We start from the raw sequence: 5,787 nt of genomic DNA, 5'->3' as shown, positions 1-5,787 counted from the left end.
AGGAGACAAATTTTCACCCTGGCGAACTCCATTTTGAGAAGGAAAATATTCAGAAAAATCATTGTTATGAGATATTCTAGATTTACAATCATTATACATGTACATATTAAAAATAACTTTAAAGCATTTTCCCGTTATATGGTATTTGACAAGCTTTTTCCACAATCCTACTCGCCATACTTTATCAAATGCAGCTTTAAAATCAATAAAGGCACAATACAATTTCTTTTTCTTAAGTAATGTCAGTTCTATCAATGTATGAAGTACAAACATGTTATCAATGGTAGAATAATTTGCCCTAAAGCCGCTCTGCTTTTCCTTAATAAAGTCAATATTATCTGCATATGTGGTCATTCTTCTACACATTACAGATGTAAAAACTTTTCCAAGACAACTTAACAATGTTATAGGACGATAGTTTTGTGGATCGGTATAACTACCTCCGAAGGCTCAAGTGAGCTTTTCTGATCAAAATTTGTCCGTCGTCTGTCGTTGTCGTCGTTGTTGTCGTAAACTTTTCACATTTTCATCTTCTTCTCAAGAACCACTGGGCCGATTTCAACCAAACTTGGCACAAAGTATTCTTGGGTGAAGGGGATTCAAGTTTGTTCAAATGAAGGGCCACGCCCTTTTCCAAGGGGAGATAATCATAAATTTGTTAAAAATTAATGGCATTTTTAAAAAATCTTCTTCTCCAGAACCGATGGGCCAGGAAAGATGAAACTCATGTGGAAGCATCCTCAGGTAGTGTAGATTCAAGTTTGTTCAAATCATGACCCCCTGGGCAAGGGTGGGGCCAAAATGGCCGACCCTAGTTTTACATAGGAATATATAGGAAAAATCTTTAAAAATCTTCTTCTCCAGAACCACTGGGCCAGGAAAGATGAAACTCATGTGGAATCATCCTCAGGTAGTGTAAATTCAAGTTTGTTCAAATCATGACCCCCGGAGCAAGGGTGGGGCCAAAATGGCCAACCCAAGTTTTACATAGGAATATATAGGAAAATTTTTTAAAAAATCTTCTTCTCCAGAACCACTGTGCCAGGAAAGATGAAACTCATGTGGAAGCATCCTCAGGTAGTGTAGATTCAAGTTTGTTCAAATCATGACCCCCGGGGCAAGGGTGGGGCCAAAATGGCCGACCCTAGTTTTACATAGGAATACATAGGAATTTTTTTTAAAAATCTTCTTCTCAAGAACCACTTGGACAGGAAAGATGAAACTCATGTGGAATCATCCTCAGGTAGTGTAGATTCAAGTTTATTCAAATCATGACCCCTGGAGCAAGGGTGGGGCCAAAATGGCTGACCCAAGTTTTACATAGGAATATAAAAGAAAAATCTTTAAAAATCTTCTTCTCCAGAACCACTGAGCCAGGAAAGATGACACTCATGTGGAATCATGCTCAGGTAGTGTAGATTCAAGTTTGTTCAAATCATGACCCCCGGGGCAAGGGTGGGGCCAAAATGGCCGACCCAAATTTTACATAGGAATATATAAGAAAAATCTTTAAAAATCTTCTTCTCCAGAACCACTGGGCCAGGAAAGATGAATCTCATGTGGAATCAACTTCAGGTAGTGTAGATTCAAGTTTGTTCAAATCATGACCCCCGTGGCTAGGGTGGGGCCAAAATGGCCGACCCAAGTTTTACATAGGAATATATAGGAAAAATCTTTAAAAATCTTCTTCTCCAGAACCACTGGGCCAGGAAAGATGAGACTCATGTGGAATCATCCTCAGGTAGTGTAGATTCAAGTTTGTTCAAATCATGACCCCCGGGGCAAGGGTGGGGCCAAAATGGCCGACCCAAGTTTTACAAAGGAATATATAGGAAATATCTTTAAAAATCCTTCTGAAGATCCACTGGGCCAGGAAAGATGAAACTCATGTGGAATCATCCTCAGGTAGTGTAGATTCAAGTTTGTTCAAATCATGACCCCCGTGGCTAGGGTGGGGCCAAAATGGCTGACCCAAGTTTTACATAGGGATATATAGGGAAACCTTTTAAAATCTTCTTTTCAAGTACTTTAAAGCTATGATTAGTGATATTTATATGGAATCATCCTCAGGTAGTGTAGATTCTAGTTTGTTCAAATGATGAACGCCTGGAGGGGGGGGGGGGGGAGTAAATTCAAGCCCGATGTGCTCAGGTGAGCGCTGTGGCCCCTGGGCCTCTTGTTTCTTATAGATTGGTTTTATATTTCCAGCTAACCATGCCTCTTGGACAATACCTGTATCAAATACTAGATTAAACAATTTTACATACAGTGACACCATAACGTAAATAGATGACTTAATGTACTCATTTATAACAGTATCAGGTCCCGGAGATTTATTGTTTTTAATTGACTTCACTACATTCAGAATTTCATCTGGGGTAATTGGGTCATTAATAAAGGAACTGTCAGCAAACGATTCCACAATATGATTGTCTAGTTCGTCATCTAAACCTTCTGATTCGTGTTCATTTTTATTAACATTCTTAAAATAATTATAAAAATCTACAATATTTATGTTGTGGTGCTCTTTAGGTCCTTTACCATTTACAATATTCCAATATTCTTTTGGGTTTTTAATATTGCGTTGTAATTTAACTCTATAAAATTTGTATGCTTTATTTAGAGTAGATTTATATTTTCTTTGAGCGTCTTGTAATTGTTGTTTGAAAATATTAGATCCATATAATTTGTATCTACGTTTAGTTTTTCTACAAAATTTCCTTGCCTTGTAGCAATCATCATTAAACTATTGTTTAGTTCTTTTGTTTCTATTTGTATCAAAAGTGCGTGGTAAAAATGTACCAAATGTAGTTTTTGCCGAGGATAGTAATAGATAAGCCGTGCTATTAAACAGAAGATCTACATCGCTTTTATGAATATTATCAGGGTCTGATATTTTGTTGTCTACAGTTTGCTCAATATTCAGCAGTTCTAGTGCACTTATGTTATTACAGAATTCATTCGATTTAGTGGGATCCCACGATTTAATTCTTTCTGGTAAATTTCTTTGTGGCATATTTTGTAATTCATTATAACCTTACCACATGTAATACAATTTAGATGACATGTAAGGGGCATATGAATATCCGAGTACAAACAATATAAATCTAATACTTCAAAATGTCTTACAAATTAAAAAAAATCAGCATTGCATATGAAATAGTCAACAACACTTAATCTTGCAGTTGTAAATTTCCCTCTTTCCTAATCTTTTGGTACTCTACCGTTCATTATATAAACTATTTGCCTTACAAATATTTGGTAGCTGATATCCATAAGCATTTGTCTTTCTATCACTACAATGTATTTTTTTCTTTCAGTTTTTACATTATATGTACCCAATTTGTTAACATCACTTAAATTATCACAATCTTTACTTCATCTAGGGGAATTTCGTATTCAGACAATTCATTTTCTTCAAAATAATCTTTTTTGTCAGACACCATAGCATTAAAATCGCCTGTCATACAAACAAAATCAAAATGATTTATTAAGTTTAAATACTCTAGTTCTATTTCATCAAATGCCTCTGGTGAACTATACAGTGAGCCTTGTGGAGGGATATATACAATACCAAATAAAACATGTATCACTTTTACAATTAAACAAATCACCCTTCACCTTTAACCAAAAAACAAATTTACAGTCAGTTTCTACTGGAGTAATAAATTACAATTATCCCACCTGATCGGACTCGCGCACATACGAGTATGTCTATTTTTAGATAACAATACGTAGTCTTTCAGCTCAACGGTGTCAAGGTCGTCTGTTTTGGTTTCAGTAAAGCATAATGTAATGTGTAATTGAGTTCGTAACGCTTACTTTGTTTAAAACGATAAAATGACAAACAATTTTTCTCAATCACTGATTAGATTTATATTATTTATTAAGTATCCCTGCCTTGGGTATAAATCAAGAAAGAATCAAAAATACAACAAGCTAATTACAGCGAAGGTAAACCTAACTTCTTATAAAATAGATACACAAGTACCAAGGACAGGTCGGCTCTATTCGGGCCCCTAACTCTGGCACTTATGATCTTCCTGACAAATTGTCAGACCCTTGGCTTATGGCTTGCCAAACTATAATATCATACAATTGAACAGCTTCGGCTTTATTCGGGCCACTGATCAACTGTATGAGTCAAGAAGTTTAAACACTAGAAATTATCACCTACTCTCTGCTCAGCTGTAACAGGAATGACGCTGTCTCTCAGTGTCTCTTACTTTTATACTACTGAGACAGTCTATTATAAAGGGGTGTCGGGTTATTCCATTGTGAATCTGATTAGTGTCATCAAAACGTTTGAATTAATAGATCAAAAACATCACATTACCCACGCCTCTGGGTACATTCGTCCCGAATGAAAAAATCTTATCTTTTTGTATGTTTTTATTTTCAATTAAACAATGAAACAAACAACCAAAAGAACCATACTTTGGTTAACACTATCTGTGTTGGACATGATTACGTACTCTTTAATATAAAATAAATTCCTCAACCGTTGGGGTTTTTTTTTCAATATCCACGTGCAATTTCTTTACTGTTCTTACTGAGTTTGTATGTCAATGTAAATCATACTAGTAATCAGTTTCATAATTTTTTAACCAAATTGGAGGTCTTCTGCTTCTAAACTTCGTGTGGGTAACTCTTCATTACCAACAGAACCTATCTCATCAGTACTACCCTGATGCTCATCAATAACTGTATCATTTGCAATTGCTTTCTCATCATTTTTGTCATCAGTCAGAGATTGGTTTTTGTCAAGATTTCTGTCGTCTCTCTGTTCTACAGCATCTGGAGTTTCTCCAAATAATGTTTGATGTCGTTTCAGTCTCATTCTGTCGACGTGTATGACCTGATTTGACCCACGTGCTCCACAATTCACCATGTATGTTACATCAGACATCACCTTAATGACTGTGTAGGGTCCACGCCAATAACTCGTGAATTTCGGCGACTGTCCTGTCTTTGTTCTTGGAAAGTACACATAAACCTCATCATTTTCTTTGAACTTTGCCCAATTCAATTTTCTGTCATGATTATGTTTCTGACGAACCATGGCTTGTTGTGTATTTGTGCGTACCATTTTATGGGCATTTTCAAGTCTTTCTTGCAATACCCAAACCCATTTATTTTGAGGTATTGGTTTAATAGCAGAGGGTACATCATACATGATGTCTAAAGGAGTGCAAACCTCCCTTCCAAGCATTAATGAATTCGGCGAAAAACCAGTGGTTTCATGAATTATGGACCTGTATGCCATCATGACATAAGGTAAATGCTCATCCCAATCCGTGTGATTATCGTTAACAAAATTGCTGAGCATAGTTGTGAGGGTCCGATTGAAACGTTCCACCATACCATCCGATTGGGGATGATATGGCGTTGTGTGTGTCTTTCGAATTCCAAGCAAAGTACACATTTCAGAGAACAGTTTGCTTTCAAACTGCCTACCTTGGTCTGAGTGGATGACTGCTGGTGTACCAAATCGACATATCACCTCCTCTACTATGATCTTTGCAACCGTACTTGCTTCCATATTTGGCATTGCAAAACTTTCTGTCCATTTAGTATAATAGTCTGCAACCACCAGGATGTATTTGTTTCCATTCTTTGTGACTGGTAGCTCTCCTAAAATATCTGTTGCTATTCTCTCAAAAGGATAACCAGAGTGTACTACCTTCATGGGTGCACACTTGGTCACATTGTCACTTTTTCTTTTAGAACAAAGCTCACAACCAGCTATATACTGTCGTACATCACGCTGTAACCCAGGCCAGTAAT

The sequence above is a fragment of the Saccostrea cucullata genome, unplaced genomic scaffold (assembly GCF_032062105.1).
Source record: "Saccostrea cucullata isolate Sc308-1 unplaced genomic scaffold, CSIRO_AGI_Scuc_v1 ctg3724, whole genome shotgun sequence".
In the NCBI taxonomy this organism is placed as follows: domain Eukaryota; kingdom Metazoa; phylum Mollusca; class Bivalvia; order Ostreida; family Ostreidae; genus Saccostrea; species Saccostrea cuccullata.
The sequence above is the reverse complement of the archived record's forward strand: the minus strand, read 5'-3'. Positions refer to the sequence as shown.